Source organism: Triticum dicoccoides, chromosome 6A, assembly GCF_002162155.2.
Source record: "Triticum dicoccoides isolate Atlit2015 ecotype Zavitan chromosome 6A, WEW_v2.0, whole genome shotgun sequence".
Lineage (NCBI taxonomy): Eukaryota > Viridiplantae > Streptophyta > Magnoliopsida > Poales > Poaceae > Triticum > Triticum dicoccoides.
The window spans coordinates 270,691,588-270,704,512 of NC_041390.1; positions in this window are offsets into that span (position 1 = coordinate 270,691,588).

Below are 12,925 nucleotides of genomic sequence, written 5' to 3' on the forward strand. Positions count from 1 at the left end.
TGATATAACATGTTATTCTACAATCATAAAAGACCGTATGTATGTAAAGCATCTCGGATACTTATGATGCGGTCTGGGCTTCACACTAGGGTGCCGCTTGGGTATGACTCCAGTATCCAAATCTGAGCCGTCCCATCTTGGATGCCTCCGCCTCTGGGTCAACGGAGGCCACCCTCTTCTTCTTCCTCCCCTTAAGGGGAGAATCGCTCTCTGCCTCCTCCTCCTCTTCGTCTTCATCTCCCTGGTGGGAGGAGGGAGCTTCGATCTCTTCGGACGCAGCGTCTGAATTACCTTTACGGCAGAGGACACCTTTGGCCTCCTTGCCCTTCTTCTTGGCCTTCTTCTCCGGCGCCGGGACCAGCATCCTCGTTAGCAGAGGAATGGTTGGGTCTTCGAGTTGCGGAGCCGGACACTTGATCCGCTCTGCCTTCTTTGTTCAGCCCTGATTGAAGGATGGAAGGCTCACCATACCTTTTGATTTACAAACTGAAGTTATGTTCGGAAACTAAAATGCTTACCTGGGTGGCCGGATGAGCGCTGTCGAGGCCGATGTCGTCGGCCGTCTCTGGCCACATCTTCTGGGCCTTGAAGAGCAGCTTCCAGATCTCTTCGTGCGTTGTGCCAAAGAATCGTTGTAGGGTTTGCGGCCCTTCTAGATTGAACTCCCACATGTGGAGAGACTAGTGCTGGCAAGGGAGGATCCGGCGAAAAAGCATCACCTGAATCACATCGGTGAGACTGGTGTTCTTCTCTATCATATTTTTGATGCGCTTTTGCAGCACCATCACTTCGTCGGATGATGCCCAATCCTGACCCTTGTTGATCCATGATGCAAGCCGCATTGGGGGTCCGGATTTAAACTCAGGAGTGGCTGCCCATGTGGCGGCGCGGGGTTCGGTGATGTAGAACCACTCCTATTGCCATATCCTGACAATCTCCACGAAGGCCCCTTTGGGCCAGGTGACATTGTGGAGCTTTCTCACCATGGCACCGCCGCAGTCCGCGTGTTGCCCATCGACCACCTTCGACTTCACGTTGAAGACCTTAAACCATAGGCCGAAGTGGGGGGATGCGGAGGAGCGTCTCGCACATGACGATAAACGCCGAGATGTGGAGGAAGGAATTTGGGGCTAGATCATGGAATTCTAGCCCGTAATAGAACATGAGACCGCGGACAAAAAGATGGAGAGGAAACCCTAGTCGGTAGAGGAAGTGGAGAATAAACACCACTCTTTCGCTGGGCTTCGGAGTAGGGATGATCTACTTTTTGGCAGGGAGCCCTTGCGTGACACTTGCAGCCAGGTACCCCACTTCCTGGAGTTCCTTGATGTCCTTCTCCATGACGGAGGAGGTCATTCACTTGCCCTGCGACCGGATCTGGCCATGGATGGAGAGGTTGGGCTGTGGGAAAGGTCGAGGTTGGGGTGCTGGAGCTCGAGGCTGGGAAGGCAGAGGGAGGATGAAGGCGTGAGACAAAAAGAAGGGGTCTTTATCCGCTTATATATGGAGTGAAAATCAAACGCCCCCCTCAAGCCTTAAAATCTACCCGTTCCCATGGGGTCATGCGAATGGCACGATTTTATTACCCAAAACCGTAATGAACAGAATTCCTCAATAAGGGGGCACGATCTCAGCTTTGACAAGGCGTGTCAATAGAGGCCGTGCCTCGAAACGCGAAGTGGGAGGCCAGAATACGGTTCAAAATGATAAAGAGGCCAGACGTAACGTTTCGCCAAAAGAGTTGTCAGTAGACAGACTATATTTTGATTAAGTATCTTGCCTTTGTGGTTGAGGGTTGTGGTTGTTATACAGAACCAGATACAGATCTCTTATTCAGAAGACTGCTTTGAAGTATTCCGAGGAGGAACCCGCCTTGCAATGTCGAAGACAATCTGCGCGCCGAACACATCGTCATCGGAAGATTGGTTCAGGGGCTACTAAGGGAGTCCTGGATTATGGGGTCCTCGGGTGTCCGGGCTATGTGATATGGGCTAGACTGAGGCGCCGTGAAGATACAAGGTAGAAGGCCTTCCCCCGTGTCCGGATGGGACTCTCCTTTGCGTGAATGGCACAATTGGCGTACTGGTGTGTACTTTCCTTTGTCTGTAAACTGACCCTGTACAACCCTAGGCCCCTCTAGTGCCTATATAAACCGAAGGGGTTAGTCCGTAGAGGCCATCAGAATTTACATAGGCTAGACATCTAGGGTTTAGCCATTACAATCTCGAGGTAGATCAACTCTTGTAACCCCTATACTCATCAAGCAGGAAGAAGGGTATTACCTCCGTTAAAAGGGCCCGGACTTGGGTAAACATTGTGTCCCCTTTGTCTCCTGTTACCTTCAATCCTCAAACGCACAGTTTGGGACCCCCTACCCGAGATCGGCCGGTTTGACACCGACAGCCGTGGCTACTAAAATTTTTAGTAATGGTGGGTGGAGATGGTGGTGGACAAGGGAGGGCGATGGTTCAAATGCCTCGGCTACTGCAATTTTACTATAAAATCGGTGTTGGAGGAGTGTGGGCGATGGTTGAAGTACAATGGCTACTAAAATTTGGATAAAGGAATTGATGCGGGGCGGGAGTGCCCAAGATCGCGCATGGTCCAATAAGAATATGCATGTATGATAATAAGAAAAAGTGGCGGAACCGCCAATTTTTGCAACACTCAAGGCGGGTAGTTTGTTTTTATAGTTCTAGCTAGCTGGTCTATCGCACATGGTTCGTCCTAATTTCTAAATAAAGTTACCGGCCTTTAGCTTGCGCAGGTGGTGATTTTACAGCGCACTTGCATCGCACACGGTTAAGCCAGTACCTCCACCCTTTGCTCGTGCTTACGCAGTCGTGGTGATTTTACAGCGCACTTGCATCGCACATGGTTGAGCCAGTACCTCCACCTTTGCTCGGACTAGCGAAGTCGTCGTGATTCACAGTGCACTTGCATCGCACACGGTTAAGACATTATACCCGTGTCCGTTGAGCATCATCAAAGTCTTTGCAGCAAAAAAACATTAGAGAGGGTCTGAAGACAGCCACACCAGCATGTGGCCCAAATATATATGAGTGAAAATGATGCGGAGCATCCCAAGGTCATCCCCATGGACCTACCATCGTATCATCAAGTGCCTAGTGGACCCATGACTCGATCACGTGCAATAGCTCTCGAGACCGAGGTGACATCTCTCCTCTCACAATTCCCCTTCGATGACCATGAGACATGGCTACTACCTCAAACGGAGACATTGTGCATACTCAGGTATCATGGAGTTAGCCATGGAGACGCCAAGGAGCGAGGAGAATCCGAAGAGGAAGATGGACGTGAAGACGGAGAACAAAAAGGGCTAAGTCAGCAGAAGCCCGGACGATCCGGACCACCGTCCGGACGATTCGGCCTCAGCCCAGATGATCCGGACCCCGGCCCGGACGATCCGGGTAAAGTGCCCAGCGACACCCGAGGCGTCATCTCGGAGCAGGGTCATCCGGACCCAGGCCCAGATCATCCGGCCACACCCTGATGTCCGGACTAGGTCCCGGACATCCGGCCCTCCCGCAGCTGCTACAACACAGCCGGATCATCCGGACGTCCACCCGGATCATCCGGACCCCTGAAGTCTGGATCATCCGGCCACCGCCTGCGTGCGTGGCTTGGGCCGAGGCCCGTGTACCCTTTTCGTCCCCTCACTTACCCATTCGCCCCTTGGGCCATAAATAGACCTTCTACTCCCCATTTTTAGGGTTAGCAAATGTTTAGCTCATGTTTGTGAGAGAGCTTTGCTCATCCACTTGGTAGTCTTCTCTACGAAGATTCGAGCCTCCACCAGAGAAGATCCCCCAAGCGGATTCAAGACCCCTTTTAGGGAAGAACTCAAGACCTCCTCACGGAGAAGACCGGCTACCCTTGTATCGTCCCTAGTTGTCCGTGGATCGTGTATCTTTCCTTATGTACTCGAGGATATAGCCCATGTATAACTTATTCGCGACAGTTTAGTGATCCCTCTCGTTTGTCTTATTGTGTTCTCTCTCCGTTCTTCCCTGTGTTCTTCGTGATTTCCGCTGGATCCGCTCCTTTCGTGAAAGATCGGGCAATTAGGGTCTCTACCCTACATCATCTTGGTATGAAGAGCCTAGTTGATCATGATTTCGGAGCCTCCCCTCTTCGCTTTCTAGCTTGAATTTGTTGTTTTGGTCCTAATATGAAAATACCCACAAAAATAGCCCCAAAAATTTTTCTTGTGATTTGTGAGTTTTGATGTTGTTTTGTTGCTTTTGATCCGTGAGTTTGTTATGTTGCAAGTGGATCTAGCCTTCCCCCACCATCTCCACCTCGAAATCCCTCCAAAATCCGTGAAATCCCCGAATTTGTGGCCATTTTCAAGTTCATCCCGAGCCATCCCCGAGCGAGTTGACCCGCCCGGATCATCCGGCTGGTCGCCCGGATCATCCGGATCCGCCCGGATCATCCGGCTCCTAGCCCGGATCATCCGGCTTCCTCTGACCAAACCGCATCTCCTGCAGTTTTTGACCACCACCGCCTACGCCTCCGCATACCAACTTCGACCACCACCACCTAACTTCCGCAAACCCCTCCGCAAACCTTTCCATTACCCCATCCCACACCACCACTTAACCGCTACCTACTCCGACGCTTTTTGTCGCACTTGGTTTTGAGAATTTGAGTTGTGGCTCACTGTTTCCTTTCATGTTTCGGCTACCTAGGGACGGTTCGACATCAACATCACCACCGCTCATTTTTGCCAAGGACTACTATGAACGACTACACACTTGTGGTATCCATTTCCCATTGGTATCATCTTGGTAGTGTGATATCATCATACTCTTTTTCCATTTTGATTGATAGCCCCATTGCCCTACTTTTGCGTAGCTTACCCATCGAGACTAGCATTTGAGTATTGCCGGCAACGTGACTTGTGCACATTAGTGATCTTACATCCCATAGCATACATACTATCATCGTGTTGCATGTCTTGGAATCATCTCTTGTGTCACAAAGTTGTCATCGCATACACAATTGCTATCTTGGTCCGTGAAGCATCACATGAGAAAAGAGCTCAGACATCAAAGAGCCAAACAAGCTTTTAAGCAAAGAGAAAAGGTAAGCAAAGTGCTTATAAGCAAGAACCATAGCATCATACAACATTAAGATTGTCATACTCGATCACCTTGGATCATATCTCCGGAACATCATACTTGGGATAGAAGTCATTGCATTTTTGCTTAGTAGGTTGTGCACAAGTTCGTATCCGCCTATTGTGCAATCGTGCTAGCGTCTCTCTAGTGTTGTGCAGCAAGAGCATTTTAGTGGATTCCACATTTTGGCTCACCCTTGGTTGCACGACCCCATTTATCTTTCCGTGTGTTGTGTTTCTGTGTACCACATCTTGCTATTGGTCTACTTGTTGCATTTACATGTCGTGAATCTTATCCAACATTATTGAATCTTGCTTACATTCACATCAAAAATTTTGCTACCATCCTAACCAAGCTCCACCATAAGCTTTTACTTGTGTAGGGATGAGAAACCGACAAGAATTCGTACCAATTGGGCTATTCCCTTGTCCTACATTGGAGTGATCATCGATCCACTTTCAACTTCGGTCAAGGTACCTTTGGTATTCGTTCTTATATTTCTACCACTCACATTTGTCTTGGAATGATGGATAGGACAAGTACTTCTACCAACCCACTCTTCACGGAGCAAGACGACGACATGAACTCCTTCGTCACCAAAAGCCACCTCTTTGGTGCACAATGTGCTTTGCATCAAGAACAACAAGCAATGAGTGATCGCATTGACAACCTCGCCACCGACTTGCGACTCTCCGAGCAACGTACAAGGGACTACTTCAACCACAAGCTCGATGATCACAAGCAAGAGAATGATGCAAGGATGGACGAGATTCGCGCTTTGTTGCTCAACCGCTCTTCTTCCACTTCAAGAAGGAGCCGTTCAAGTTGCCACTCCGACTTTACCCTCTCCGGCTCAAGTACACCGTCATCGAACACTCTTCGACGTGCCGCGCGCAATGAGCATCAAGAAAGCCTCAATCCTCTACGCGACACCGACTCGCTAGAGCAGCGACGACGTCAAACCCAAGAAGCCTTTGCGCTAGCACGAGAACGGCAACGACAATGCCAACATGAAGAGGAAGAACGCGCGCGTCTACACCAAAATGCACAAGATGCTGAGGCACAACGTCAAGAACAACAACTCCGTGACGCTCAAGCACTTGAGGCACAACGAGCTCTACGTGATTCAAGTCGAGCCATAGCCGACCGAGGCCGACAAGCTCGTGACCATGCCGAAGCACTTCGCGAAGAAGTCCGCCAGAGGATTTATCAAACTCGTGTGCACCGTCAAGTTCCTCCTCGAGCTCGAGAAGCTCCTCCACAAGCTCGCCAAGACCATCAAGTTCATCAAGAGCATGAAGACAATGGAAATCCTCCACGACAAGAGCAACACGAGGTTGACAACCGTCCGCGCCAAGAGCACCACGAGTTGAACAATCATCTACAACATGGGCGTCATCATCCCCGACCCCAACACAATGAAGAGCAACGCTACGGCAAGCTCAAGTTCACCATGCCCAAGTTCAACGGAAGCAACGATCCCGAAGAGTACCTTTCATGGGCATTGAAAGTTGACAAGATCTTCCGTTTGCACAATTATGAAGAAGAGAAGAAGATCGCAATGGCATCCCTTGAGTTCCAAGACTATGTGCTCATTTGGTGGGAATAAGTCATTTAGCGCCGCACGGCAAGAGGTGAACCACCCATCACTACTTGGGCACAAATTAAGGATGTCATGAGAGCACGATTCGTACCTACCTACTACAACCGCGACCTCTTCAAGAAACTCCAACAACTCAAGCAAGGAACCAAGAGCGTTGAACAATACTACAAGGAGATGGAGATTGCAATGATAAGAGCCATTGTCACGGAAGATGATGAGCAAACAATGGCACGCTTCTTGAATGGACTCAATCATCCAATCAAGAAGATCGCCGACTTCCAACCATACTCAAATCTCATCGAGCTAGTGCACCAAGCTACCAAAGCGGAACGCCAAGTGCAAGATGATTTCAAGTATGCCAAGTTCTCATCCAAGTCCTACGGCTTCACCAACAACCAAGCTTCAACGACTCCAACACCGACTACAAAGCCTTCTTCAATCAACATTGACAAGTCGACTTCCAAGAAAGCTTCATCAACTACAAGCCATCCTACTACGTGCAACTTCAAGCCGAGAGCTTCATCATCATCAACCCCAACCGATGAGACCGTCAAGACGAGTTCCTTCAAGTGTTTCACTTGCGGAGGCTGAGGCCACAAGTCCTATGAGTGCACCAACAAGCGAACCATGGTCTTCAACGACGATGGCACTTATGACTCCATGAGTGAAGGCGAAATGGAAGCCCTTGAGCAAGTTACCATGCACCGCCAAGTGAACAATGAAGAAGAACAAGTCATTTGCGATGAAGACTCAAGTCCCGCACTTGTTGTCTCCAGAGTCTTGACCCTCCAACATCACCAAGAAGAAGACCAAAGATGCAACATATTCCACACCAAGGCCGGCATCAATGGACGATCCGTCAAGGTCATCATCGATGGAGGAAGTTGTCATAATGTCGCAAGTGAAGAACTTTGCTCCAAGCTCCAATTTCCCAAGATGAAGCATCCACATCCATACAAAGTGCAATGGCTTAGTGACTCCGGCACCGTCCAAGTCGAGCACCGAGTACAAGTCTCCTTCAAAATCGGCGCCTACGAAGACACCTTGGAGTGCGACATCGTTCCAATGACTGTTTGTCATCTCCTTGGATGGACATGGAAATTCAATAGAGGAGTCATCCACAATGGGCGTACAAACCACTATATCTTCAAGATGAAAGGAAATGAGTTTGTGCTACGACCTATGTCTCCAAGCCAAGTGCTTGCCGACAAGCAAACCACCCATCGTGGAGAGAATAGTGAGAGAGTGAGCCACCACAAAGAGAGTGAGCACCACAAGCCCAAATCGAACACCTCCATGATGAGTGAAAAGAAGAACTTAGTTCTCTTTGCCACCAAACATGAGATGAGGGAAGTGTGTGAGAACCCATCGAGTGTCCTACACTATGTCCTATTGTGCAAGGACAAGGCACCACAAACTAACACCTCTCACAATCTACCCTTGGTGTTATCTTCTTCATTGCAGGAATTCCAAGATGTTTTCCCCGATGAGCTACCTCCGGGACTACCTCCACTCCGAGGCATTAAGCACCGCATCGACCTCCTCCCCGGAGCACCGCTTCCGAGCAAAGATCCCTACCGTGTCAACCCCGAAGAAACCAAATAAATACAAAGGCAAGTAAAGCATCTCATAGACCATGGACATGTGCGTGAAAGTTTGAGCCCTTGTGTCGTACCGGTCATTCTTGTGCGAAAACATGACGGTAGCTTTCGCATGTGCTTCGATTGTAGACCTATCAATGCTATCACCGGTCGCTATAGATATCCCATTCCACGCCTAGATGATATGCTAGATGAACTTAGTGGTGCCACTATATTTTCCAAAATTGACCTTAAGAGTGGTTACTATCAAATCTGCATACAAGAAGGTGATGAATGGAAAACCGCATTCAAAACCAAGTTTGGTTTGTATGAGTGGTTAGTCATGCCTATGGGTCTCCCGGAAGCACCGGGCACTTTTATGCGCCTTATGAATCATGTCTTTCACCCCTACATTGGTATATTTGTCGTGGTTTACTTCGATGACATTTTTGTGTTTAGCAAATCTATCAAAGAGCATGTCACCCATGTCCGCACCATTTTGCAAACTCTTAGAAAAGAGCGCCTCTATGCTAATATGGAGAAATGCCTTTTTGGTGTTGATAAGCTCATTTTCTTGGGTTTTGTTGTTTCTTCTAAGGGTGTTCATGTTGATGAGTCCAAGATCAATGCTATTAACACTTGGCCGCAACCAACAAACTTGCATCAAGTGCGTAGATTCATTGGCCTTGCGGGTTTCTATCGTCGCTTTGTGAAGGATTTTAGCACCATTGCTTTGCCTTTGCATGCTTTAAGCAAGAAGAATGCACCTTTTGTTTGGGGACCATCCCAAGATACCGCTTTCAATGAGCTTAAGAACTTGCTTACTCATGCTCCCGTGCTTGCCTTACCTAACTTTAACAAACCTTTTGAGATTCATTGTGATGCTAGTGGTAATGGCATAGGAGGTGTGTTAACGCAAGAGGAGAGCCCCATAGCTTACTTTAGTGAGAAACTTTCCGGAGCGCAACTTAATTACCCAATATATGACAAAGAGCTATACCCTTTAGTCTGTGTTTTGCATGAATGGGAACATTACCTTCGTCCCCATGAGTTTATCATTCATACCAATCATGAGACCCTCAAGTATCTTAAGGGTCAAACCAAGTTGAACAAGCGTCATGCTAAATGGAGTGAATTTATTGAGTCTTTTCCTTATGTCATCAAGTACATCAAGGGTAAAGAAAACAATGTAGCGGATGCTCTTTCCCGCATATGCATGCTTGTCATGCAACTTTAGTTAGATGTCATTGGCTTCGAGCATATCAAAGACTTGTATGAGCATGATGCAACTTTTGCTACTCCTTATGCCAAGTGTTTGTTGAATACATCTTGGGAATGCTATTACATCAAAGATGGATATCTTATGGGAGCTAACAAACTTTGCATCCCCGAGTCATCCCTTCGTTTGTTGCTTTTGCAGGAATCACATGGAGGAGGCTTAATGGGACATTTCGGACGTGACAAGACGTTCGCCACGCTCTCGAAGAACTACTTTTGGCCCAAGATGTTTCGGGACATCAATTGTTTCACCAACCGATGTTCTACATGTCGCAAAGCTAAGTCCAAAGCTCAATCTCATGGCCTCTATATTCCTCTACCAATTCCATACCAACCATGGGAAGACATTAGCATGGACTTTGTACTTGGTTTGCCTAGGACTCGAAATGGGAAAGATTCCATATTTGTCGTTGTGGACCGTTTCTCAAAAATGGCACATTTTATTCCTTGTAACAAGATAGACGATGCTTCACATGTTGCTAATCTATTTTGTAGGGAAATATTGCGTCTACATGGTGTGCCAAAGACTATCGTCTTGGACCGTGACGTCAAGTTCTTGAGTTACTTTTGGAAGACCTTATGCGCCAAGCTCGGAATCAAGGTACTATTCCGCCTGGCCTATCATCCACAAACTGACGGCCAAACGGAGGTGACAAACCGCACGCTCTCCACCCTTATTTGCGTGCTAATCAAGAAGAACATCAAGGAGTGGGAAGAGTGCATGCCCATCGCCGAGTACGCCTACAACCGCGCAAGACATTCGACTACCGGCAAGTGCCCCATCGAGGTTGTCTACGGCTTCAACCCGTTGTCCCCATTGGACATTCTACCTCTACCACTACACGAGCGCACAAACATGGACGTGAGTGCCCAAGTCACCCACCTCAAGAAGATGCATGAAGATACAAGGCACACCATTGAGCTCCATGTACAACAACTCGCGACCAAGCTCAACGTCAACAAGCAACACATGATATTCAACATTGGAGATCTTGTGTGGCTACACCTTCAAAAGGAACGCTTCCCCAATGAACGCAAGTCCAAGCTTCTATCACGAGCCGATGGACCATTCAAGGTGCTTGCACGCTACAACAACAACGCATACAAGATCGACATCCCACGTGACAAGTACTCTGTGAGCGACATCTTCAACGTCAAAGATCTCTCCCCGTACCATGGTGATGAGGATTTCAATTCGAGGTCGGATCTTTCCCAAGGGAGGGGAGATGATGCGGATCATCCCAAGGTCATCCCCATGGACCTACCATCGTCTCATCAAGTGCCTAGTGGACCCATGACTCGATCACGTGCAAGAGCTCTCGAGACCGAGGTGACATCTCTCCTCTCACAATTCCACTTTGATGACCATGAGACATGGCTACTACCTCAAATGGAGACATTGTGCATACTCAGGTATCAAGGAGTTAACCATGGAGACGCCAAGGAGCGAGGAGAATCCATAGAGGAAGTTGGACGTGAAGACGGAGAAGAAAAAGGGCTAAGTCAGCAGAAGCCCGGACGATCGGGACCGCCGTCCGGACGATCCGGCCTCAGCCCGGATGATCCGGAACCCAGAACAGAAGATCCAGGTAATGTGCCGAGCGACACCCGAGGCGTCATCTCCGAGCTGGGTCATCCGGACCCAGGCCCGGATCATCCGGCCACACCCGGACGTCCAGACCAGGTCCCGGACATCCGGCCCTCCAGCAGCTGCTCCAACACCGCCGGATCATCCGGATGTCGACTTGGATCATCCGGACCCCTGAAGCCCAGATCATCCGGACCAACTCCCGGATCATCCGGCAACCGCCTGCGTGCATGACTTGGGCCGAGGCCCATGTACCCGTTTCATCCCCTCACTTACCCATTCGCCCCTTGGGCCATAAATAGACCTTCTACTCCCCATTTTCAGGGTTAGCAAATGTTTAGCTCATGTTTGTGAGAGAGCTTTGCTCATCCACTTGGTAGTCTTCTCTACGGAGATTCGAGCCTCCACCGGAGAAGATCCCCCGAGCGGATTCAAGACCCCTTTTAGGGAAGAACTCCAGACCTCCTCACGGAGAAGACCGGCCACCCTTGTATCGTCCCTAGTTGTCCGTGGATCGTGTATCTTTCCTTATGTACTCGAGGATCTAGCCCATGTGTGACTTATTCGTGTCGGTTTAGTGATTCCTCTCGTGTGTCTTATTGTGTTCTCTCTCCGTTCTTCCCCGTGTTATTCGTGATTTCCGCGGGATCCGCTCCTTTCATGAAAGATCGGGCGATTAGGATCTCTACCCTACATCAGAAAAGGGTGGTCTGTGATGTTCAAAATTCCAATGCACAACTTTGACTGCGCGGGCCCATGGTTGGGCGCGTCGTTGAAGATCGATGAGAGGGGCCAGAAGTCAAGAACTACCGGGAAGTGACCAAATATATGTGGGAATATTGGGTGTGATGTTTAAAACTTCAAATACACAATGCATAACTTTGGTGGCACCTGCCTCGCAAACCCGAAAGCACCCTTGGATATATCTATAATGACATAATGTCGTAGCTAGCTAGGATGGTTGGCCCACCACCTCCTACTTCGTGTCAGTGGGCGGATGCACGTAATGATACTTTGGTCATACATGCACGCCGCCATGACCTGCCATAAGACGGACCAATGAAACTATCGTTTGGTCAAACGACAACTGTTGTTCTCGATAAACCGCTTGGGCCAATAGATTGAAACATCATAAAAATCACATGAGAGGGACCACAAAACCAGCACCTCTTGCATGCGACCCAAAATGATGTACATTGGGAAGGGGTGATGTGTGTTTTCAATATATAATAATGTACAACTTAGATGTGGTGCCTACCTCTTGGTACAGACGACAACCCTGAAGGCAAGGTAGTTAAGGACGAGATACACTGGGTACGATGTAGGTCAAACCCAGCAATCCGAGCATGTGGGAGGGAATCCTGACAATGCATGAGCTCAAACTTTGGTTGAGCGACATGTGACGATGATCGGCCGTAACATGAACTAGGAGGAATCCATTCATGGCCAACACATACCTCTCGTTATCGGTTAAAGGGATGATATGTATACACTCGGAGAGCCCACAGATATGCGTGTCATCACAAAAAACCGCACAAGGGAGACGTGGTCGATCAGAAGATGCCCTATACACTACATGCGGCGGCCCGAAATTATGTATGGTACGGTGGTGTGTGATGTGTTTAAATATCGAATGCACAACTTTGATGGGCCACCAACTACATTACAAATCGAACACCGTACCCGACTCCAAGCCTGGTTTAATACGTACGATTTCAGTTTTCCCAAC